Source organism: Dermacentor albipictus, chromosome 10 (genome assembly GCF_038994185.2).
Source record: "Dermacentor albipictus isolate Rhodes 1998 colony chromosome 10, USDA_Dalb.pri_finalv2, whole genome shotgun sequence".
Lineage (NCBI taxonomy): Eukaryota > Metazoa > Arthropoda > Arachnida > Ixodida > Ixodidae > Dermacentor > Dermacentor albipictus.
The window spans coordinates 44,141,219-44,168,305 of NC_091830.1; the positions used below are offsets into that span (position 1 = coordinate 44,141,219).

Consider the following 27,087-nt stretch of genomic DNA (forward strand, 5'->3'; position numbering starts at 1 on the left):
TCAAGGTTCATCATATCTTATCTATCAGATCCACTGATCAGATTCATACCTTTTAAAGCACTTGGGTTGTCACGCGGCATAACGTCAGAATGAAATTATATGTAAGCCTGCATAGGCCCGTTTCATGCAAATACCGCTGAAGTGACTTATAAAATGCATTGCCCACAAGCGTGGAGGAATGAAGAAAAAAGAAACTAGGTGGAGTGTCACGTGATTCGGCTAGCCTCGACAAGCAAACCTCCTCTGACGACCCCCTCCCCCCCTACCACTCTCCGAGGCCATGCATACGGTACCTCTTGGATAGGATTCGGCCCACGTGGTTGCCAGACCGTTTGGGATTCTTTCATGCGTGGTAACTTTTAGACGCGCCTGCCGTCACAGGCACGGAGACACGTAGGAAGTAACGGGCGACTTCCTCCTACGATGCGATGCCTTTAAACATCTCATTTTCGTAATCAAACATCAGGAATATTCTACGGGCATGTCTGCAGGCATGGTATCAGGAATGATAACTAGCTCGGAAGGTATGAAGTTGATCGTGACACAAGTTATACTGCGACGCTACATATCCTTTTGATCGCGGCCTTAATTTAGCGGTGCAAGCAAAATATGGTGTTTTCTCATTCTACGCGGTGAGTTATCAGCTTATATGCTCGCCAGAAATTTAGAAGCAACTGCAAAGCGCGCTCGTTCCAGTTTTGGAGCATTCGACCTGCGCACAGCCCGGCTAGTCTGCTTTTCGACGCTGCGCACAGAGCTACATTCCATTACAACTGGCTCAGTTCGTTCCCAAGTCATGCATTTGCGCTAATACAAGTGAACTTGTTCAGAATAAAACCCTTTCACAAATTTCGAAAACCTTTTGTGAGAAACTCAATTGGTCCCTTTGGTTCTCATTCATTTATCACGTTTCACCGGCGCTTGATAATTTCTCCGGGCAGCAGGTGTCTGCTATGTTCACGAGCCTAGGCCTTACCTCGAGCACTGCTTACTGCGAGCCCGAACAAGCGCAGGTCATCGCACGCAGATAACCTTATAACACGTATCAGCTTACTATGGCGAAAGCCTTAAGTTGCTCAAACCCCCAACAGCCTTGAAATAAACGCGTCGTCCGGCCCAACGGTACAAAAACCATCATCGTCAGCAATGGCTCGTGACCCACTAAGCAGGCAAAAAATGCGATGGATCATCATCGTCATCATCATGTTTTATGTCCACTGCAGGACGAAGGCCTCTCCCTGCGATCTCCATTATCATTACCATTATCATTCAAAAGGAAGGCGTATAATCAGTGCATTACATGACCTGCCCAGCTCATCCCTTTCGTAATGCTGCTGAAGGTACAAGCACTCATCAACCTCAAGCGTACATTGCATGTATTCGTTGAAATCACGTGTACAACGCACAGGAACGCGTCGTCTATAGTCGAGTTTTATAAGAAAAAATCACGCGACTTTGGGACTTGCGCCCGGAATAAGCACCAACAAGTTCTTAGAACTAGGCTTACACAATACGCTCGAGGAACTCGTGGAGGCACAACAAGTGTCCCAACTCAAGCGCCTATCCAAGACCCGCCCGGGTAGCATGTGCTCGAAAAGCTCGGCATCACATACCACACGCAGCACGGTATCAAAGTAGAAATTCCAGGAACCATACGCGAGCAACTATAGGTACATCTATTTCCTCACAGCATGCATCCCCAACACCACACGGGGAGACGTAAAGCCAGGGCACAACACATGAACCAAAGTTGCTCCAACAACAAGGAGGCAGTCTTCACCGGTGCAGCCCGTTATCGAGACAGGAAGAGTTTCGTGGCGGCAGTTAGTAGCCACCGAGGCAACCACCTCACGAGCGTCACCGTGAACACGGCACATGACGAAGCGGCCAGAGCACTGGCCCTCACAAAAATACGTGATCTGCGATGTGATACGCGATCTGCGATTCGCAAACGCCAATACGCAATTTTCAAATGGGCGCATCCCGCAAGAAGCAAATCACGTACTCGAGCGACATCCCATACATCAAGGAGAGGCCCACTTCGATAACCGAAGGCATTTGCTATGGATCCCGGCATACACTGGATTGAGCACCCCCAACGAAGTGGCTCACCACGTTGCTCGAGGCTTCACTCACCGAGCATCATCGGAGGAAGAGCCCCCGCGGGGTACTGCAAACGCCTGAGCGTGGGAGGATCGTATGACCAGGTTCCACGACATCACGATACACTATCAGTTACAAAGACGCGTACATCCATTCCCTCACGCTAAGCTAGACAGGACGCAAGCAGTACACTTCAGACAATTACAAACGGATTCTTACAGAAACCCCAGCCTCATGCACGCCATGTATCCAGACATGTGCACTACAAACAGATGCACATCGTGTGGCGAGGTGGCCACACTGAATCACTTGTTATGGGAGTGTCAGCACTTAACAAACAAGTCGGGTAGGGCCAACTTCTCCGTCTCTTCCACCGCCAGCCTCCGCTCGCGCTGGAAGACCGCACTGCTCAGCTCGAACCTGACAGCACAACTCTGGGCCGTCCAGCGAGCCGAGGAAGCCGCTTCGAGACAAGGTATCAAAACCGCGTCTGCGGCGGGTGCCCAGACTCACTAAAAAGACGCCGGACTCAAATCTTATTGATTTGAAAATAAAGTTTACGCTCTTTCTCAATGGCTTGTACCCATGTAAGTACGCATAAATCAACATGGCTCATACCCTCGTAAGGCTGAGGCTGCAAGCGCTCAGCAAAGTGAAGAGAACAGTGCGTGCATTCATTGAAATCACCCACACAACACACAGAACAGCATGTGCTTCAATCCCCTGCTGAGAGGATGCAACGTAAAGTTGAAGATAAGCGTCACAGGCGCGAGCGCGTGAAGCCGCAGCTAAGCCTCGAAAACGAGCCGAAGAAGCCGAATTGCGAAATCAGCAAACTCGACGATGGGAGACAGCGAATTACCAAGTGTGCAGCAGGCTTTCGCCTTCGCGTGATACACGAGTTTAGCATGCTGCCGAATTTTCTTTTTGTTATCCCAAGACACACTGACCAGCTAACTTCAGCTCTTAGCCTCCTTCATTCAGTGCACAATACCCGCATCTTGCTTCTAGAAGCACGACAGACGTTGCTGCTTCTATATTGTGGGGTCCTATACGTGATATACTGCATTGCCAGTCACCGCGTTGAGTTGCCTGTAAAGTTAGAAAACAGTGAGCGAAGTTTTGTACCCATAGCAGTGGAGCGTGCACCGTCGCGAACTTGCGCTTTTCGGAGAGGTCCGCTATACGCACGAACGCTTGTCTTTGCTAACCTCCGGCTTGCTTGAAAGGTTATTTGTCTTTTTCAAAAATCTGATGCGTCTTCCTGGTCAGGCCGGATGCTTGCACCTACAGCGGAAATATTTCGACCGTTTCGTCGCTGAAATCTTTGAGACTGATCTAAGTAAGGTGATTGGCAGCTAGGACCTTTCCGGCTTTGACGAAACACCTCGATTCGACGCCACGAGCGAGAAACGTGAGCCCATCACCAAGCGAAAGAGCCGCTGTGACCCTGGAGGTCGTAATCATATTTATTTATTTGGGCAGTGTTGCTAACACAAGTAACTCGCACACACACAAGTATCTCACACATCTATCTATCTATCTATCTATCTATCTATCTATCTATCTATCTATCTATCTATCTATCTATCTATCTATCTATCTATCTATCTATCTATCTATCTATCTATCTATCTATCTATCTATCTATCTATCTATCTATCTATCTATCTATCTATCTATCTATCTATCTATCTATCTATCAGGGCGACGTCCGCCCATAGAGAGGGTTCTGTGTGCTTGTGCGTGTACTATTGATCTCGCCACTTCTCGCCGTTTTAAGGCGGTGACGCTCTGTGCAGTCGACGCTCGCGCGCTATTACTACAAATTCAGGATGCTGTGTGTTATAAGAAATTTACATTGCGGGAAACTACCGCTACTAAGGAAAGTTTAATGGTACATTATTAACAACAACACAGTGGTCCATAACATTCATATACTCGCATACTAATCAATATCTGAAAAAAACGAGCATTTCTTTCTGTCTACAACGCTGGGTGGCTGGGCATCGAAGGGATCTGTCGTCAAGGTGTGCATTCCATTTATATTCATTTGGCAATTACTGATTGAATGTTGCATAAATATTTTTTACCTGATGAAGTCAGTCGTAGCGGTATGCATTGTATCAGTACTCATTCGCCAAAGTTTGCTTGAATGTTGCATAAATATCCTTTACCTGCGAACATGCCCCGATCATATCACGCGAACAATAAAACTTATTTCTATGGTTGTGGCACAATGAGTGCAGGGGAACCTCTACTTGACTTCGCTGTATGTGCTACGTTTTCCTTTTATCTGAAAACATGAAAGCTTTATCTTCAGATGTAAATCTCGACCAAAACACAAAAGCAATAAATTCTGAAGCATGATGGCACGCCGCTTGGGCATAACGTCATCTCACGATAAGAACATGAAGGGCATTAAGCATTATTGTTGTTTTCTGCGCGGCACGTAAAAATCAATGTGCTCTTCGAAGTGTTCGGTGCTAAAGACTGGCATAAGTAGTCTGATTAATGCATACGGCAAGTATACGTGTCGTATGTGAACCGTTACGTGTACTATATATGTATATTGGTTGGTGGCTCAAGAAATGCAGTTGCTTGCTGGGCGCCAACTATTACGGGCACCGTGACCTACCCACGTCGATGCGTGGATGACCTCTTAACAACCACCACTTCGATTATCGAGATCGCTAAAATTAGCGGAAAATTTCGTAGCGTTCAGCGGAGCACCGGCAAGGAAGCTTTCATAAGTTGGTATCACCCTAAAGCAAGGCGTAGGTGGGTGCAGGGCATGTGAAGGCTTCATAGGGATGCGTCGCGTCCAATGGCACCTCTGTTTCGACCAGCCGCATTGTTAGTCGCAACCTAACGCAACGCTGTCAGCTATGACGTTGCAAGTGCTTACGTAACGCGCGAGGTAGTATCCGCTTTAGTTTGCCCCAGTTGGGCCCAGCAGGCGGAGCAGAAGCACGAGGAGGAGCAGGAGAGGGGCGCATCCGCAGTCCACTCTCGTGGAGTTGATGATGATGAAGAAGTAGAAGAAGACGAAGAAGTAGAAAATGGGGTGAGTGGTGCGCCACGGGTCAGGGCAGTGCCGTACATTGCGAGGAGGGGGTCTTCTGTGTTTGCCGCAAGATGGCTCTGTGTGTGCGCAGCGCGCAGAAGAAATGTAGCCGAAACGTACTTCGCTACTCGTGAACCTGCGACTTCTGTAATTTACATGGTCATAATTACCGAATTACCGCAGTATAACTTTCTACGGCACGTTTCTAAGGCAACACTGCATTCACTAGAGGCGATTTTGTCCGGCTTTGAACGATCGAGCTCGTGGCTGAGTGGTAGCGTCTCCGTCTCCCGCTCCGGAGACCCTGGTTCGATTCCCACCAGCCCATCTTGCAAGATGTTTTTATTTATCAAGTGCCTTCTGGGATTTATCGGTCACGGCCAACGCCGCTGACACCAACGCCGACGACACCGGCTTTTCTGCGACACGAGCTCCTTAACGCTGTCGCGTTAAAACGTTGTCGTCCGACGACGTCTCGTGATGAAAGCGCGCGCACATGTTAAAGCGCTGTGAGCATTTTACCCGCGATATGGGCCGTGTTTTGTGCAAGTTCAAACTAGGTGCCGCATTCGGTGAACACGGGAAGCCGGGATAAGTTACGTGCAACACTTGCATGACGCCGTAATTAACCCACGTGTGCGCACTAAACTTAACACGCACATCAGACAATACGTGTCTGCCATTTCGACCCAAATATGAAGTCGGCGCTCTCGGAGCTCTCCAATGCTCAACAACGTTGGCAAACGCTCAACGCGCTTGTGTAAGTCCGAAACATGGGAAATTGGTCACAGTGTCGATTGATAGGCGAAGCTTTGATTGCGATATCTAATTATTAGACAGATATATGAAAGATTGGTTAGTCGTTTTATGAGCTGCATAAATTGCTGTTATGACGAAGATCTACATACAGACATTATATCTCACCACTTGACATTCTGGACATGGCCTCGTAAGGACCCATGGATAACGTAAGGACCCATGGATCATCATGATATCCGACTTTTTGTCAAATCCTCCGGCAGCATCGGCACCTCGAGCGTTACGCCGACAGGCGCAGCATTTCACCATCCGCGACGGACTTTTGTACCGCCACAACTACCACAATGACGGCCGCGCATGGCTCTTAGTTGTACCCCGCCACTTTCGACAAGATTTTTCTACGCTTTTCACTCCGACCCGCAGTGTGGTCACCGCGGAGTGTCGAAAATCTACAGACGGCTTCGCCTACGATATTATTCGCGAGGGATGTACAACTTCGTCCACAAATACGTACGCTCCTGCATTGCCTGCCAGCGATGCAAATGTGTCCCGCATCTCTCCACCGCACCTCTCCAGCCACATCCCTGCCCAGCTCAGCCATTCTACCGTTTCGGCATTGATTTATACGGACCTCTTCCATCTACTGGCGCTGGCAACCTATCGATTGTTGTCGCCGTAGATCATTTGACGCGACATGCTGACACCGCCGCCTTGCCTGCCGCATCAGCAAAAGACGCCGCCTCATTCATTCTGAACAACTTTGTTCTCCGCCATGGCGCACCCCGTGAACTGCTGAGCGACCGGGGTCGCGTATTCCTCTCGGGTGTCCAGCAGTCACTCCGATCTGAATGCCAAATTATTCACCGCACTACTACTGCTTATCATCCACAAACCACTGGCTTAACAGAACGATCCAACAGAACTTTTGGTGACATGCTATCAATGTATGTTGCGTCAGACCACTCCAACCGGGATCTTGTGCTTCCATTCGTCACATACGCCTATAACACTACCTCTCAAGCCACTACCGGATTCTCACCATTCTTTCTGCTTTACGGCCGCCATCCCTCCAGCACCAGTGATACGGTTCTCCCGTACCGGCCGGACCCTGCTAAATGCTCACCTGTTTCTACGGTCACTCAGTACGCCCAGAAATGCCGACAACTGGCCCGTTCTTTGACGTCTGCTCAACAGTGCCACCAAAAAGAGCGCCATGACCTCAGCCCATCCCCTCACCCCTTCCCTATCGACTCCCTCGTGTGGCTTTGGGTACCGCCTGCTGCAGCTCCTGGCCTTTCGTCCAAGCTCCTCCCGAAGTACCACGGGCCTTACCGCGTGGTTGCGCAACCATCGCCTGTTAATTACGTTGTCGAGACCGTGTCACCATCTCCCGATCTGCGTCGTCGAGGACGAGAGACTGTGCACATTGACAAGCTGAAGCCGTATTACGATATTACGATCCGCTCACCTCTTCCTAGATCGCCAGGATGGCTACTCTACAATTCCGGGGGTGATTGTGACGAAGAAGATCGGCAGGCTAATAAAGCCCCGTTGCCATCGCGTGGCTCATACCCAGTTCGTTCACGGGCTGCGCCCTAGCTGCTGTTGCCGCGTTGGTTGCTGCTTCTCTACTGCCCGAATAAACCCCCTTTGCACTGTAAACATTTCTTTACTATCAAATTAAGAAGCACGTTGTCATGCACGCACAGGCAAACACGAGCACATGTCACTGGATGACCCCTGACACGCGCTGTCAGAACGCTGGCGTGAAGGCAGGCAGCAGCGGCGAGCGAATTCTCCTTCGTGGGTGAGGACAGCCACCATCGGCCTAGGTGATATTCGGTCGGATATCATAAAACTTTCCGGCAGAGGGACTTCCCAGGGTTCGGTTCTCTCACCCGCCCTGTTCAACGTGGCGATGGCAAAGCTACCACCGCTCCTCGACATACTTCCGAACGTGCAGCACGCCCTGTACGCCGATGATATTACAATCTGGGTGACCACAGGGTCAGACGGCGCCATTCAAGACGCACTACAGGAAGCCGTAAACATAGTTCAAGATTATGCAACAGCCGGAGGACTCACATGCGCAGCTGAGAAGTCGGAGCTCCTGCTTGTATTCAAAAAACGGAACAAGGCCGATATTCCACCAGCCATCACATTGCATCTCAATGGCAACGTTATTCCAAGAGTAGACAGACTACGTGTACTAGGACTTCACATACAATACAACGGGAAGGCCACACATACCCTACATGTGCTCCGCCAACAAGTTACCCAAATAACGCACATGATAAAGCGCATTACAAACCACCGACAAGGACTGAAAGAAAACGACGTACTCCGAATCATGCAAGCCCTCATAATTAGCCGATTAACCTACCACCTCCCCTATCATAATCTGACTCAGACTGAGATGCACCAAATGGACACCCTCCTCCGTACGGCACTAAAGGAAGCGCTGTGACTACCCCAACATGCGTTTACGCAGCTCCTACTACGGTTGGGGGTGCACAACACCATCCACGAACTAGTTGAAGGTCATTTTAACAGCCAATTGCAAAGTCTGCAACGAACAATGCAAGGGTGCCACATTCTATCCCGGCTAGGATACCAAATACCAAGAACACCACAACAGGAAAACCGCACACTTCTTCCGCTTAGCATTCGCAACAATATTGACGTGGCCCCAATTTCCCGAAATATGCACCCTGACCGTCATAAAGGTCGACGAAAGGCAAGAGCACAAGCCCTGGCTCGCCTATTTGGCGATAACAAATCAAATACTCCAGTCCTATACACCGACGTGGCCCGCTACCCACAGAAACGCGCCCTGTGTCTGGTCGTACTAGATAGTGAAGACATTCTGAGAGCTTCGGCCACGCTCAACACTATGGACAGTGGCACGGCGGAAGAGGCTGCTATTGCCCTAGCCATCGTACACGCTTCAACCATGCCGGCGCCGGATGGACCTATCACAGTGGTCACTGATTCTCAGACCGCCTGCAGGACCTTGGCACAAGGGAAGGTGACACCCTACACACACCGCATCCTTACGTCATTACACCCCACAGCGTTACACAGGGTGCGTATCGTCTGGACACCTGGACACGCCTCTCTCCATGGTAATGAACGCGCTAATGCGGTAGCCCGAGAGCTCGCTAACCTGGCGCCATTGGAAGAGCTGTCCAACCCAGACGACGCACCGACAGAACCAATGAACTACACTGAAACTCTACAATACTACAGAGACACCAGGAGACACTTCCCTCCTCCACATAATTCCCTTAATCGAGAAGATGCCGTCGCGTGACGACAGCTGCAAACTAATTCATTTCCCTGCCTCTTTTATTTTCACCTCTTTCACCCCACACACCATCCCTCATACTGTCCGTATTGTGGAGCAAAGCCCACAGTATATCATTGCACCTGGGAGTGCCCACACCCTCCGGGCTACTCCCCTATTCCTTCACCTTCCCCTTCCTCCTGGGAGACTGCGCTGACCAGCTCAGACCCGCAAGAGCAGCGACGGCTGATCCCGGCGGGCACGCGGAGTGGCGCGAGCCAATGGGGCCCTGAACTAAGGGCTCCACCCTGCGAGGAAGTCGCCCAAACTGATGATAATTAAATGTTTTCTGTCTCTCTCTCCTTCGTGCTGCCACTCGTTTCGACGCGAACTAGGCGCGCGAGAGCACTAGGCATACGAAGCCATCAGTTTTATCCGGTGGGTTAGCCTTAGAACCCAACGCGGATGGCCTCCAGGATTGGACGCACGCGGCCCCGTCCAGCCGCCGCAACTGGTGTAAAAGAGGAGACGCGCACTATACTCGCGAACAACTTTTATTGGCTATGAAGCGAAAGCTACAGGGGCGGAGCTTCTGCACATTACTGTATTCGTCCGCAATGTAGTCCTGGCGCGCTCGGCACCGGTTTCGGTTTCGCCAACCTCGCACAACCTCTTTACTTTAGTCAAGGCAGGTACAATTAACTCGGCGTGAATCAATGTTTATTCGCGTACCAAGTTTTGAACAGCGAGCGTCGCAGCCTGACTCGGAGCTCCCAAGCAGCCGTATGGCGTCGATTAGGACTTGGACGCGCAACCGACGCTGGCGTCGGTAGAGCCGGCGCAGCAGTCAGCTCGCTCACTCGTTTGTACATCCCGATGGTTGCGATTCCCATATGGGTTCGCTTGGTTTCCGCACAGACGCTGGACAAACTTTCTTTGTGTGCTTCAACAGTCTTTTGTTGCTAAAGTAGGATACCAGCCTCTCAGGAGGGTTTATTAACGGGACAGCAAGCGACGAACACTCACCAGAAGGCACGGACGGTATTGTGTGTTTGATGACTGTGCGAAACGTGCGACGCCCTCGGGGATGCGAAAACTCAAAAGTGCAAACTAGAAATAGAATAAAATACCAATAGCTGACTGGTGAATGTTACGTAATGTTACGGCAGCGCGAGCAGAATCCATGGGGCGAAATGTTACCGGCGAAACACCTGCCCCTGTACCCCCCCCCCTCAACCCCCAGGCGCGCCCTCTGATTGGTCCACTCCCTTCCTGGTGGGGCCTCGGATGGAAGGATGGATGGATTGGTGAATGCTATGAGCGTCCCTTTGGAACGGAACGGTGGATTGCCCAATCAAGCTCTTGTTATTATATTGCATAATGTCCTAACTATGTTAAAAAGAAAAATAATAAAAGGTAAGAAAACCCACGATGAACTCCCATAAGCAAACTTTCTGAACCCCTATTGTTAACTTTGTTTTTGCACGCCTCCGTTGTTTGCCGTTTCCCTTACTTTTCTTAAACCAATTTTGCAATCGCCACTTACTAATCCCTACCACTCCTAGCTTCGGCGCGCCCTCTGGCGGTGAGCTCCGGAACATGCCCCCCTCCCCCTGCGGCACACCGGACGCCGGACGGCGAAGGCTCGGCTTAGAACAGTTACGCTGTTAAAAGCTTTGCCACACATACCCCCCCCCTCTTTTTGCATTAAATATGAACTAAGCTTGACGTACACTTCTCTGGGCACAGAAGAAAAAATTTGGAAGACGCCTAAGCTTCGCGTTTAAGAGTGGAACGCGACAGATTTCAAAGATTCCTGACTGCATGTGACGCTTCCCGGCAACCGCGGCTTTCATGCGTGCACGCGGAGCCGAACGCGATGGTGTTGTTGCAAGGAAGCGAGCGGGCCGCGCCGCTCGGAAAAGCGGTTTGTGTTTGAGTTTCCGCGTTACATAATTATGTTTTCCCGCGTATTCAAATTAAACTCCGACGCTATCATGTCTGTAGGTTGTGGTTAGGTCATGCATTACGATTTTTCTTGCGTGTATTACTTTGAAGAATACCATTAGTTTATGAACGCACCTGCTCCATGCGGAGGGCCTGCGTGGTTGTGGTTCGGAATGAACCTTTGCCGAGTGACATCCGACTCCGTTATCTCCATGTCTTCTTTTGAGACACGGGGTCCCTAACGCTATTGCGTTAGCAAAGCACTTAACTGCGACATCACGCTTTCGAGCATTTGAAGAAGGAACTGTTTATAAAAACTAAGTCCGGCCCACATTTTTCAGCCATACACATCGCCCTCAACGTTGCTCCCATTTTCCCTTGCCCCAGCGCACAGTTCACGCATGACAACGGCGCAGATTCCACGCTCTTCGGAAAATACACATAACGCCTGCGCATGTACTCCACGGAAACCTCCTGTGCAACGCAGAGAAGCGCTCTTTCTGTGTCGTGCACAAGGTGGGTAGGTCCAACTGACGGTTACATCAATACAGCACAAGTTTATTTCGACAACAAATACATAGTTGTCGAAGGAATGGACGTGAAGGCGACCAAGTTCCTGACAAGGCGTGGAAACCCCTCATCAACGATATCGAGCTGTCCAGGCTCTCCTGTCATACTTTCTTATGCACAGACCTGATGAAAAAAAGAATAATCTAGGACAGCTCATTTCCTGTCGGTGACATATCAATCGAAACTTTCGTAGCTACGTGCAAGATATGGAGAGTATTAGCGAATCTGGGAAGATGGTGCCGTGGCGACTCGATCAAAGCAGCAGGTGCAGCGTTTGTCAAACGTCTGGGGGCTACTGCGTACATCCACCATGTGCGTCGTTCGGCTGTGTGCCGTGGCTCCTGGCACCTCAGACCTCTGGACAGTGAACACGAGCGGTCTTTTCATTTCCCAGGCCATTTTAACTTTTGGAATTCCACAGGAACAATGTAGCTTACATTTATGTGCCACATGGTTGAATGCACCATTCTTGCTGTTGGGTGATAATGATGGTGATCGACTGTTCTCTGTATTCGCAATAACGAACAGACTCGCCATTCACGGTGTTGACGTGGGTGGCGCACCGCGTGAACCGCTGACGAGGAGTGAAACAAGACGCTTGAGCCCAAAATTGGAATAGTATTGCAGCAGCTGCTGATCTGGCAAAGAGCTAATTATATCTTTAGTTAACTTTATTAACACTTTCGAGATGGAATGCAATTATCGCCGAATTCGGAGCGACTGGCTTCAGGAATTATGCGATAATGGAGAATGGGCTGTTTGGTTGAGTGGAAATCACCAATTATCTGTTCTCTTAGTTGTGTAGAAACTGGTGTCACTTTATTGGCGACTCTTTTCTGCTACGAAAGCGGCAAACGAAATCGCAGAAGAATAATCAGAATACCCCTGTTCGTATGTTGTAGCACAATTTGATACTTCTAGAATCAAATCCAATCAGTAATCAAAGCGCGTTCTCCCGGTAGCCTTTGGTTGGGAGTTGCCTTCAGAAAGGCATACTCTACATTAATTGGAATGACTGACAGTGTATCATGCGAGGTCTGTGGCACCGAAGAAAACATCGACCACCTGCTGTGCCACTGTCCACGATGCACCCCAGAGAGACAAGAACTTGCCAAAGCTTTACAAAAACTGGACAATCGGCCGCTTTCTGTGCAGCTGCTGCTGGAACACCACCCCCATCGCCAATCGGGCCATAAAGCGGTGAAGGCGCTTTTGTGCTTTTTAAGGACGACGGGCGTCTGCGGCCACTTGTGACTATTAATGCAATTTCTGTAAGACCACACACGTCAGCGAACTCACCGCAATTTTCTTCTTTCCTTCCCTCCCCTCTCTCTCCCTGTTATCTTTGTTTCCCCCTGCCCCATTCCCCCTGTGTAGAGTAGCCAACCGGACGTTATTCTGGTTAACTTCCCTGCCTTCTACTTGTCTCTTTCCCTCCTTCTCCCGGTAGATACTCTGAAGTTTTCACCAGTTTCTATATATGGGTTCCCGAAATTTGAGAGAAAGAATCTATCTTCCGATGGATCGAATTCCCGCGGATACGTTTTCATGCACTACAGCGCTAAACTAGACGGGAAAATGGCGTTCTTTGCGGCAGGTTTGGCGGGCGAATACCACAAGGCTGGTGCACGTTTCACGCATCACTCAACGTTAACATACTTGGAGTATCAACGTGTTTCGATCCTGCAATCACATGAACGTAAACCTGACTTGATAAATGTTAATTAGTGAACGTTCCCAGAAATGCTTTTTGTGGCCTCATACGTTATTGCAGTGATATCACCATGCGATGTCATACATCTGAAATGTTAATTAGTTAACATTCCCAGAAATGCTTTTTGTGGCATCATACATTATTGTAGTCATATCACCATGTGATGTCATATTTTACTCATTTATCCATTCATTTTTGCCAGGAAGCCGGCAGCAAAGTAGTTGTCGCGGTATTCGATTTTCTCCAAGTAATTCAAATCAATGTGCGTCTTCTACTGTGCTACAATTGTCGCTTTATTACAGAAATAGGCGAACGCTACAATTACAATTAAAGAAAGGTATTGAATGAAAGTTCTTCTGAGTTTTGTATAGAATGTGTCCCAGATATCGGCAGATCCTGTCTGGAAGCTTACCACTACCATTGAAAAGAAATGTGTACAATCAATGCATTATGCCACTGCTAACATTGGTGCAGAAACTTGGAGGTTCACAAAGAAGCTCGAGAACAAGTTTAGGACCGTGAAAAGAGCGATGGAACATAGAATGTTAGGCCTCACGTTAAGAGACAGGAAAAGGGTGGTGTGGATCGGAGAGTAAACGGGAATAGCCGACATTCTAATTGACATTAAGAGAAAAATATGGAGCTAGGAAGGCCATCCGTAGGACACATAACGTAGGTTAGAGTTACAGAATTTGTGCCAAGAGAACCGAAGGGCAGTCGAGGATGGCAGTAAGCTGGGTGGGCGATAAAATTAGGAAATTCGCAGGCGCAAGTTGGAATCGGTTGACAGAGTACAGGGATAATTGGAGATCCCAGGGAGAGGCCTTCATCCTGCGGTGGGCATAAAATTATGATGATGATGATGATTATGATGATGATGATGATACAACTAGGGCGAAAATAGCTTTAAACCCTTGACGCCAACCATATGCCATCGGCTCCGCGGGCAAAAAGGCGCAAAACTAGAACGTACAGTCCCGAGTATTTCAGCCGCTTCTGATCGAACATCTTGTTCCCCAGAAAAAGCTAGATGGAGTTGTAAAATGCTGGACTGATATCAATCCATCTTTTCTATCTCTTCCCATCACCTAATGGTCAGCGCTGAAGCAGAATGCAGGCATGCATATCCAACTAAATCCACAGCGCACAATATTTGCTGCGAGCCATGGCCTCAGCTGGTGATTACTCCTACAGGAGGTGCCGCTCAACAACCGGTAAAACTCTAGACAGCCTGTCCATCACGTCGATGAGGGTGCCTGTAAGTGCAGGCGCGTGTTATGTCCGGTTGCCAGAAACCATCCGTCAGTGTTTTCCAGTTAGCCGCCATTAGCGGTGGAACCATGATGGATGGAGAAGGTCAATTTAGGCTGAAGTTGGTGCGCTGCTGCTGCTGCTGCTGTTGCTGCTAGGTACGGGACACAGTTTCTGGGCAGGCCGGTACAGGCATATAGGGGGGCCCCTGAGGCAGTCATTTCTTTGCACGATATAAGTGCGCGGTGATGTCGAAATTGGTGGTCGCTGTTTTCGACGAGGCATTTATCAGATGTATCGTGCCCCCGTGCCTACGTGGAACCGAAGATGACTTACTTAATGGAGAGAACGGTGCTCTCTTTCACCTCTGGGCCCTGATTCGCTGAGCCAGTTGGTAACCAACCCTCTTCGAGCGCTTGAATGCCCCATATGTAGCATCATATGTGATCCGGAATCCATTACTGATTGCATAATGAACTAATCTATTGTAATACATGACTGGTGTATACAAGTAGTATTGCTATTAAAAATAGATGCCTAGGTGAATTGTGGCAACGACCACATTAATAGTAAAGGCGGCTAGCCACTAACCAACGGCTCTCACGGACGATAAGCTTTAAGGACTCGCCCCAAGTGTAGGGTTCACCTGAGCCTGTAGTGATAGCGCTGATGAAGAGTTCTGAGCTTTTACGTGACAGAATTACAATCTGATTATGAAAACGCCGTTATGGTGGACTCTCGATTAATTTTCACCACCTGACGTTCCTCGGTAGTGCGGACAGGAATATGCAAAACGTGTCATACGTTAATGTCGAAAAATACAGAACAGAAACAACACTGCTTCGTTGCATGTGAGGCCTAGCTGTGTGTTCTTTTTGGGTGGATTTTCCGCGATTCATACGTACCAGAAAACTAGCAAAGAGAGCATCAAATAGGCTCGTGCAGCCTTGCTTTATTCAGGTAATGTATCATTGAGTTAGAGTGTCTGTCCTTCGTTATCCAGCCGGTTGTGCCATCTGGAGCATGAATCTTCAGTTTAGCCTCCCTGAGCGTCTTTTGCCTGATATCATGAGAACCAGGGTACAGCCACAAGATGTGGCGAATGTCTTCCGTAGACACAGCTCTTAGCAGCAATTGTTCCTGCGGGTCATTGTAACCATCATTATTTCATCGTGCTCACCAATCAAACAAAATAAAAAATCACCCATGATAACTGCGTTAATGGACGGATCAGATGGTGCCTCGACATCCGTCGCTCTGGCCTTGATTGTTAATTCCAACTGATTGTCACATGACATAAACGAGTGCGGATAAACTGAGAATGTAAGTTCGCTGCGCGCAAGAAATTCACAAAGAACTTAAGCAGCACGCTGTTGATTGGCCAACGCCAAGAGCTGTCAGCGTGGTCAGTTCGCAGCCTCACAGTACCTACATATTTCGTAGGTGCGTAGTCTCCGTTCCTTGCGACAGCCTCAGCGGGTGGTCAACTTTCACTGCATATGCGGAAGACGAACACCTCGATTTGTATTTCGCTACGTTCGGGATCAAGATCAGTGTATTTTTCCTGCTTCGAGGTTCCAAATGCTGCGCTCAAGCAGGTTACAGCTAAGCTTCTGTGCAGTCTCGCAACTCCTTGCCGCCCTTACATGGAGTTGCCTAACACCGTTAATGGAGTGTGATCGGACAGCTCACTGTCGTAAAGAGAGTTAGTCGTATGTGTACGTTATGTATGCGATATGTGTGCGATATGCTCTTTATTGTGGCTTCCCTGAGTGTCTTCTGCCTAATATCATGAGAACCAGCGCACATCCACCAAATGTGGCGAATTTCGTCCAACCAAATGAGCAAACTTGGAGCAGTAATGACAAAGGAACAAATGGCTCAAAGGATACTGAATACGCAGTTGCTAGTGCTCTGAAGCTGACATCAATGTACATCATGTTGCAACCGTGTGGTCAATACAGCGTCCTTCGCCCCGGAACAGCCAGATGTTATGCGACTGATTTTTCTGTTGCGCTCACTGATTCTGCGAAAACCTTAATCCCACTCCCGATATTCTGCCGTAAACGGCGAGCTTCGTTTACGGAAGTACGACTGCCGGTGATTTGACCAGCAGGGTTCTCACACGTACCAATATCGCGCCACACTGTCGAGGCAGAGCACCACCGATTCCAGTGTAAATCACTATAGTGCTGCTATAGTCACTAGGACACAACGACGACTCAACTTATTCAGCACTTCGTCTGAGTTTGTACCAACGCGATGCTGTATTTACTTTCGCTTCTTAGCTTGTCAACAGAACGACGTGTCACAAAGGCATTCTCACTTCTTGTTCACAATGAGGCAATGAGTCACGTTTGAGCTATATTTGTGCCTGTCTGTGGGTGTCATTTCACCCCGCGTTGCCACGCGTTTCCACGACATGCGCTGAAACTAAGAAATCGCATTACGCGGACGTTTCGATCGCAGTGGGGAACAGTCGGTGCTCCTCGTCGCCACGTTACCCAGAAACGCACTAGCTTGTCTCGGGGATCGTCGTATACATATAGAGCTACACAACAAAATAAGGCTCTATTCTTCCCACGCAAGAGGATATACAACCTGCGCAGCTCTATTTAGGGCTCAATATAGCCAGTCGCACACCGCCTCATCAAGGTATATACTGCGACCGGGCCTGTTTCCCACAGGGCGGAGGAGGCAACCAGAGAGAGAGAGAGAAAACAACGAGAAAAATGGGAGATAGAGGCCATCCACACCTTCCGAGGAGCCGTGAATTAGGAGCTCTACTCCCCCCCCCCTCCCCCCTTCATATTGCAGATAAAGGGAACAAGCTTGCGCGACTCTGAACAGCACGCAACGCGCAAGAAACCACAAAGAAATGACGGACTTTGAGAGAGGTGGCTCGGAGCGCAGGGCTGAAGGGTGGGTATGCAGCGACGGCAAGAAGGGGAAGACGCGTGGCGAGGGTGTCCAATGAGGGTATGCATGGCATATAGCGTACACAGGGGGGCGCACGCGAGACGAGACAGGGGAGGCTGGTTATGGGCGATCGAGCGAAATCCAATTTCCTTTTTCCGGCGACGCGGTCGCGCCTCTGATCCGTAATGAAGACGTTGGCCCGAAAGGAGGTGCCTCGATAACTTTGCGGGTCTTCTGCTATAGTGCCGCGCCGGGCTTTATGGACGGACCGCGCCGAAACAAGACGACGGCAGCATCGGCAGCGATTGAGCGCTTCGCGCGAGGTGTGTGAGGCACCTGTAGCTGCTAAAGCTGTAGGCGAGTTCGCATGTGCGCGTGTGTGCCCGTGAACAAGGGGAAGAGGTGTGACTTAAGGTTGGAGGAAGGTGAGGAGAAGGGTGGCGCAGAATCTGGGATGGGTGCTAAATTTATACGCCCATGCAGTTTGCGGCAAAAGCACTCACGTCGCCGGTTTAGCCCTCGTGAGACTTCTTCGGGACGGAAGCGCTCCCTCGGCACTGTGAATTGGTGGAGGCCTCCGGATGAAGTTGGTCGACCCTCTTGGCATGTTTCCCTCTAAAATATCAGTCAATAGAAAGTGAGTGCAAGCCTCGCCGTCACCTCTAGACAGATCGGCGGGCGGGCGGGCGGACGGACGGACGGACGGACGGACGGACGGACGGACAGACAGACAGACAGACAGACAGACAGACAGACAGACAGACAGACAGACAGACAGACAGATAGACAGACAGACAGACAGACATAGACAGACAGACAGACAGACAGACAGACAGACAGACAGACAGACAGACAGACAGACAGACAGACAGACAGACAGACAGACAGACAGACAGACAGACAGACAGACAGACAGACAGACAGACAGACAGACAGACAGACAGACAGACAGACAGACAGACAGACAGACAGACAGACAGACAGACAGACAGACAGACAGACAGACAGACAGACAGACAGACAGACAGACAGACAGACAGACAGACAGACAGACAGACAGACAGACAGACAGACAGACAGACAGACAGACAGACAGACAGACAGACAGACAGACAGACAGACAGACAGACAGACAGACAGACAGACAGACAGACAGACAGACAGACAGACAGACAGACAGACAGACAGACAGACAGACAGACAGACAGACAGACAGACAGACAGACAGACAGACAGACAGACAGACAGACAGACAGACAGACAGACAGACAGACAGACAGACAGACAGACAGACAGACAGACAGACAGACAGACAGACAGACAGACAGACAGACAGACAGACAGACAGACAGACAGACAGACAGACAGACAGACAGACAGACAGACAGACAGACAGACAGACAGACAGACAGACAGACAGACAGGGAGACAGACAGACAGACAGACAGACAGGGAGACAGACAGACAGACAGGGAGACAGACAGACAGACAGACAGACAGACAGGCAGACAGACAGACAGACGGACAGACAGACAGACAGACAGAGAGACGTGTGGACAGACGGACGGACAGACTGACAATGATACATAGAAAGAATGCGGAGAGGATAATAGAAGGTATTTCTGGTGATCTATCCCACAAAGGCGTAAGTAAAAAAAGAGGAGAGTAGCGTAAACGGCGTCAAGCGCATGCTCACTCCACCGGTACCAGGCAGCGTTTTCAGAGTACATTGTGTAGGCGCGTAGCCCTCAGGAACTTGACCAGCCCAAATACAGCCTCCCCACGCCGAGTTCCTTTATGAGCACCGGCTTAAAACATTTCATTCTGAGAGAGGATGACTGCGCAGTGTATCGAGCACTGCGCGCGTCGCTTGCCCTGGGTACAACATCAATACAGATGCGGATAACGTGGAATATTCGACATAATTTAGTACAACGGTACAACAAGACAGAAGAAGCGTAGACACATGTCACAGGTGACAACAACTTTCGCGCTTGCGACGAGTGCCTGTATTCCTTCGTTATTGTGTCATTGTACTACATTAGATCCTCCAGCAAACGCACAATAATATGTCTTCCGGCAAGGTGCGTGAAAGCCTTTCTATAAAATGTAAGGAAATAAATTATGCAGGAACAATTGATGCTGATTGCCAATGCAAAACGAGTAGCCGAAACGAACAAACGGATCAACGAAAGAAAGAACGAGCATATGGACGAACGAAAAAAACGAACAAATGTTTTCGTTGCAGAGTCCGACCACCGACCATCGTCGAACTACGAAAACAGGTGAAAGAGGCAAAGAAAACTATTGACTTTAAAATGTGGAGTACTACGTACACTACCGACGTCACCACCAGGTCAGCCCGTTACTCACGATATGCATAGTGTATAATCTCTACATCATGTCGTACTCACAATTTCGATTGCCTATTAAAGAGACAGTTGTGATCCGCACGAATACAACGGAGACGTCACGTTCAAGTCGACGTAGTCATGCTTCGTCGGCCCGAATTCGATAATCTCGAGCACGATCGAACACTGAAAGCAAAGGCAGCGCAGAGGAGAAAATACGCCTGAGATCGCTACATATTTCCTCCACCATCGGTTACGTAATCTTTACTGCGCTGTTGGCTTGTTCGAACTTTGTTTGCGTGAGCTGAAGGGAGAGGGCGCATTCTTTCTTTCCTACGCATTCTTTTTCTTTCCATCGTTATCTGTTGGTTTTATATGGTTATAATTAACAAATAGATGCGAGCATTCTCGCAAAAACACTGCTCTTCCAAAACCGGGCCCCTTTCTTTTCGTCCAATACATGAGAAGCGGCTATTTTTCCTTCTGGCCTGCCAATTGGTGCTTCTTGGAGTCTAATATGCAGCAATTTTATTTTTTACTTCGCAACCAGTGATATGTTGTCATTGTAACAGGCCCTTTATTGTGTCTAGGGCACTCAAATGCCTAATTAGCATTTTTTTCTTTTACGTTCTTCATGAATTTTGATGTTTTCTCATCCGATATTTATTTTACGTTTTCGGAAAGTTGGTCATGCAGCAGCCCGTTCTTGTTTGCCCCCAGGCTCTAAAGGTACTTAGCGACCATTCGTTCAGTTCTTTTCATAGCGATTGTAGTCATCTTGGGCTTAAAACGATCCTGATTGTCCGTGATAATTGATAGTCCGATAATTCACTGTTTATTCAGTGCAAGCGTGTTTCTAACTATACCGAAATAAATATTCCTGCTGCAAATATGTGCGTCTGCGTTTGTCTATTGGATTCAATATTTGATAGTTACTCTTCGTGTCCGAAAAAGTCAATATTCGATCGCTTACCTCTGATATTTACATAATGGATTATGGCAGCTTAAATTTTTTATTACCTCTAGATTGGAAGTTTACAAATACAGAACGATTCAAGAGAACACAAGCAACGTCGTTTTGCTAGAGTGAAATTGCATTTCATCTACGTATTAGCCCTAAATTTTTTTTTGCTTCTCGACGTTCGTAGTAGCGGAACTAGATTCTGGAGAACGCGCTTGGCCGCATGTTGTTAACACGGCGATGACCATTACAGATGTGCGGGGGGGAAAATGGCCATGCTTAGCTTGGTTAAGCCAAGAATGCGTTGCATATTGCGCGAGTTGGGGCCCAGCTTTTCCTCCGGCTGTCGTGACGTCACGTCCCGTGGTTGCGCTAAACGTCAATGGTGGCTGCCCGGCCATGCCCAAGGGCTGAACTGAGTGATTGCAATATGCAACGCATAAAAATAGAAGCAACTTAATAACAAACATAGCAAACTTAAAAGAGAATAGACCCACATATGAGACGCACAGCAATGAACAATGGCTCATACCCTCAATGGTGGCTGCGCGGCCGCGCCCAAAGGCTGAACTGAGTGATTGTAATATGCAACGCATAAACATCTGTGTGGTTGACACAAAGAGCATCAAACACGGGTGCTGACAACCAAATTAGATTCATTGGTCAAGCAACGTTTATATACAACCACAGAAGCTGACAAGGTTATGGAACACTGTATCAGAGACAAGTGACAATATGGGTTCATACAAAAAAAGGCAGCAGAAGCAGCATTTTTGAAGGGACATGTTCGGCACAAATGAAATGCTCAAAACTGCAAATTAAGGGGTCATCATCATCATCATCATCTCTAAGTGTACGCAGGGTGAAGGGGCACTCAGGTTCAAACAAAAGAGCTAACTCATTTCGTGTTTCTGATACCATGTTCGAAAACACTTCCACCTCTTAATATTCATTATACCTATACGTTCTTTCACCGGTAAAATTCAGCTGGTAGTCGAATACCTTTCCGCTAACCACACGCACTACACGCCGCACTTCAGTGCCTTACGGCGCATTCACGCCATCAATTCGGACCGACTCGCCCAAATCAGTGTCCTGATTATTTGATGTCCTTGCCTGTCCAGTGCAAAATATCAGCGCCCGCGGATGTAAGTACGTGCCCAGCTATTGACTGCTGGGCTAGGAAAACAAAAACAGAAGTCAATGTACCTCGCTACACTTCACGGCGTTTTCAGGAAGCGCCCCAATACAAAAAGAAACACGAATAAAACGAAAAAAAGATGGCCATACTTCCTTCGGCTCTAAGTTCATTTGCTGCGGCAGCAACACGTTCTAGCAGCGGGCATCGCCATTGTTGTCCTTATGGCCTAAAAACGCGGTTTAGGTCCATAAGTGGAATTGGTTTCAAACCTCCTCTTTGTCCTCCTCTCCTCGCCTCCCTTAGGCGAGTAATAGCTGGACAAAGAAAGAAAGAAAGAAAGAAAGAAAGAAAGAAGGAAAGAAAGGAAGAAAGAAAGAAAGAAAGAAAGAAAGAAAGAAAGAAAGAAAGAAAGAAAGAAAGAAAGAAAGAAAGAAAGAAAGAAAGAAAGAAAGAAAGAAAGAAAGAAAGAAAGAAAGAAAGAAATGGCTTTAGAATGTGATGTGGTCATGGTAAGTACCCCTAGCAGTGCAACGTTGGGGACGCATGAACGAACGCGTGGAAACGATAGAAGGGTCCCGTGGCTTAGGCCTAACTAAAATCCACTGTAGGACAAGAGCTTGAAGGTCAATAAAATTACAGCTAATTGTCTTGAAAGAAATTCAGGAACATTGTGCGTAGAGAGTGGAAAAAACCCAGAAGCTGATCGTTATTGTAAATAATGGCTTCTATACCGCTTGCTGCATAGGGCGCCATAGACATGCACCGACGTCTCTCAGAGTTTGTGTCTCGGATGCCCCTCACAAGTATGCGCCAAGGCTTCGCGACGGCGGCAATGTGGTTGGCGCGCCCGGTTTCCAACAGCGCATCGCCACATGGGCTTCAGTTCGAGGTCCTGGCGTTGGTGAAGTATTGCTTTGCTTTGCCACATGGTGAGGCTGCAGCTGAGCATGAGTAAGGGGCTCTATGACGACAACACACGGCGACTGCGTGCCCCAAAGACCGGTACGTGGAACTCGTCATATTCGCGTTCCTAACTGTTGCCTTAGAAAAACATTCCGTGTGGCGGCCGGCTTTACGTGTCGGTTTAACAAGACCTCGTGCGCAAACAGTAACTTCGTAGACGAGACGTCTCTGAAAACGATTCAACGAGTCAACGTTAGGTGAGTCCGCGCTGCCTATTGCAAGGCATCTGTAGTGTTTGCCGTAGAAATGTAACATGCCATAACAGTTAAGAATGTGAAATTGGCCTGAAATCAACTTCTAGTCTGCTCTCTCAATAACTCTTCCGGAGATTGCAGGGACTGAGAGGTGCAAATTCTGAGCCCTAAAGGCAACTTCACTCCCCGGCGAGGCTATTAGAGAAATGTCTTTTGATAGCCGTCATATAATGTCTACGTGCAGATATATGTTTCTATTTATAGACGCGTCCTCTTGGCTACATAAAACCTAGCACATTTTCTTAGGTATCTGGTATTCCACAGACCTGCTTCGCAGAAAGTGTACCTGTACAGGCCGGCAAAGCACAGCCCAGTCGAAAGTAGAGAGTCTGCGTATTGCCCGATCTACGATCCCCACAGAACAATTTCCGATACTTACGATAAGCTTGGGATAAAATTTTTGTCACGAGGAAGTTTACTGCAACGTCAGGCGACTGGCATTGTCCCTCAAGAGGTACAAGAGACCACGCAACTCATACAGCAGCGCCACCTGGGCCTCAGCCCGCGCACGCGACAACCCACGCAACCAGACATCTGACGCATGATTATGATGATGATGATGTGTGGTGTTTTTTGGCGCAAGGGCCAGGTTTGGCCAAAGAGCGCCATGACAAGTGGTAGTGTTAACGATGTATTATGGAGGATGTGACTTGGCTGTAAAGTGGCCTAAAAATAGTCGCTATAAAGTGCGTAAAATCCATGTACTATAAAATTATGGCGATGACGAATGACTAATACTATGAACATTAAAATCCATCGTAAAAGGATGATGCAAAATAAAAATATATAGGATGGTAAAATTACTTGGAGCACTGCTGCCTCGCCAGAGCCCTTGAAACACAAGGGCCTAGAGGCATGTGCTACACTAAGGAGCTATCGCAGCGGCATCCTCTGACGAGAGGACCCGCTACGAACATGTAGGGCTAAAAACATGCAAGACAACATCTTTCAGAAAACTTAGGACTGCGCTGGTGTCAAATAAAGGTTCTGGGCCGAGTAACATAACAGGATGAAGGGGGATGCGCTGCCGGTATGCTAAGGGAAAATGTTTCTTTCTTTCATATTCGGCTTCCCGACACTCCGGAGGACGTGGAGGACGGTCAGCCTCTCCCCGCATCTACCGCAGGTTGGAGGATCATTTTCAGTGAGTAAATAGTTATGCGTGCCAAATGTGTGTCCTATTCTGAGACGACAGAATAGGACATCTGTTCGGCGTGATTTTGTTACAGAGGGCCAGAATCCTAACTGTGGCTTTATGACGTGGAGCTTATTATTTGTTTGCGCGTCCCATAGGCGTTGCCAATGGTTCCGTAGTTTTCTCCGCAAGTAGGGCTTCAGATCTGTGACAGGAACTGCAGCGGTGGGATTAGCAGAATGCCATGCAACTGACGTGGCCATCTGATCCGCCAGAACATTACCTTCGATGGCCCTATGACCTGGCACCCAGCATATAATCACATGTTGGTTAGATACATATGCTTTGCATAAGACGGAATAGAGTTCATTTATAACAGGATTTTTGTGCTTACAGAACGATATCAAAGCCTTCACTACACTTAGGGAGTCCGTATATATGACTGATTTTTCGAGTTTTGATTTCTTTATATGCTTCACGGTCGACAATATTGCGTAGGCCTCAGCCGTGAAGATACTAGTTTCCGGATGCAGTACGCCGGATTCCGAGAAGGATGGACCGACGGCTGCATAGGACACCCCATCGTGTGACTTCGATGCGTCTGTGTAGAACTCCGTGCAGGAGTGTTTGTGCTGGAGTTCCCGGAAATGCATTTGGATTTCAATGTCTGAAGCGTGTTTTGTAACTTGCATAAAAGATATATCGCATTGTATGAGCTGCCACTCCCAAGGAGGTAGCAGCTTGGCTGGTTGCATTAGGCGGAGCTCGAGGAGTGGGACATGCATTTGATCACTAAGCTCCCTCACACGCAGCGAGAAAGGCTGTCTAATGGAGGGACGTTTATGAAAGAGTGTAGCATATGTCATGTCATTTATGGTATTAAAACACGGATGTTGAGGGTTAGAGTGGACTTTCAGAAAATATGATTGGCTTATGTATGTTCTCTGCAGATGAAGTGACCACTCATTTGATTCTGCATATAAACTTTCAATGGGACTTGTTCTGAAAGCTCCAGTGGCTAGTCGGATTCCTAGATGGTGGACCGGATCTAGCATCTTTAGCGCGCTCGGGGCTGCAGAATGATAGATCACGGCACCGTAGTCCAACCGTGATCGAATGAGGCTCTTGTAAAGATTCATTAAACATTTCCTGTCGCTGCCCCATGTTGTGTGGGATAACACTTTAAGTAAGTTCATTGTTTTTAAGCATTTAACCTTGAGGTACTTTATGTGTGGAATAAACGTTAATTTCGAATCAAGAATGACGCCTAAAAACTTGTGTTCTTTGTTCACAGGAATTCGCTGGCCGTACATTTCGATACTGGGTTCTGCAGTGAGCTCTCTCTTTCTTGTGAAAAGCACACAAGAACTTTTGTTGGGGTTAACTTTAAATCCGTTTTCTTCTGCCCATTTGGACACTTTGTTCAAGCCCTGTTGAACTTGCCTCTCACATACAGTAAGGTTGCAGGATTTGAAACCCATCTGTATGTCGTCCACGTAAACAGAATAAAGAATGGCTGGCGGTAATGAAGCACGAAGGGTATTCATTTTCACGATGAAGAGCGTGCAGCTAAGTACACCTCCTTGAGGTACACCAGTTTCCTGTATGAAAGGTCGCGACAATACATTGCCGACTTTCACGCGGAATGTACGGTTGGACAAATAGCTTTCTATTAGGATGAGCATATTGCCACGGATGCCAATTCCCGACAAGTCTCTCAAGATACCATAGCGCCACGTAGTGTCGTACGCCTTCTCCATATCGAGGAATACGGATAGGAAATATTGTTTATGTAGAAAGGCGTCGCGAATGTTTCCCTCAATGCGCACAAGGTGATCGGTTGTGGACCTCCCTTCTCTGAAGCCACACTGAAAAGGATCGAGGATATTGTTAAGTTCAAGAAAATGGACAAGTCTGCGGTTAACCATTTTTTCAAAAACCTTACAAAGACAATTTGTAAGAGCTATCGGACGGTAGCTTGCCGCCAGGGAAGGGTCTTTACCCTGCTTAAGAACAGGGACCACAATCGCTTCTTTCCATGCGGATGGGAGGCATCCCGTAGCCCAAATAGCGTTGAAAAGCGTGAGTAGTGTAAGTTTGGTGTCAGTGTGTAAATTTCTGATCATTTCGTACATGACTCTATCAGGTCCCGGTGCAGAGCTTTTGCATGTGGTCAAAGCAGCTCTCAACTCTGCAATACTGAACGGCCGGTTATAAGGTTCATTCTGTCTGGATTTTTGTATTATTGGCTTACATTCTTCTATTCGTTTGTATTTCAAAAATGATTGCGAATAGTGGTTTGAACTCGACACGCTCTCAAAGTGTTCTCCTAGTGTGTCTGCCTGATCTTTCAGTGTTTCACCTTGTGTGTTCACCAAAGGAAGTGAATATGTTTGTCGCCCTTTTATCCTATTAACCCTGTTCCAGACTTTGGCCTCATCTGTATAGGAGTTGATACCAGATAAAAACTTCTGCCAACTCTCTCTTCTGGCTTGTCGGCGGGTTCGCCTGCCTTGGGATTTAACTTTTTTAAAATTGATAAGATTCTCCGCAGTGGGGGAGGCGCGTAGCATCCCCCACGCTTTGTTTTGTTTCTTACGAGCGGTCCTACAATCGTCGTTCCACCACGGGACACGCCGTTTGCATGCCAATCCATTTACTTGTGA

At 48.2% G+C, this 27,087-nt stretch overlaps 1 long non-coding RNA gene across 1 annotated transcript in view; it reads right to left on the reverse strand.

The window, feature by feature from the left end:
- Positions 1-15,694: 15,694 nt before the first annotated feature.
- Positions 15,695-27,087, reverse strand: part of LOC139050917 (uncharacterized) — a 56,852-nt gene continuing 45,459 nt past the window's right edge. The window contains exon 3 of the long non-coding RNA XR_011509143.1: positions 15,695-15,837. This is a non-coding gene — a long non-coding RNA (uncharacterized lncRNA). The remainder of the gene's footprint in view (positions 15,838-27,087) is intronic.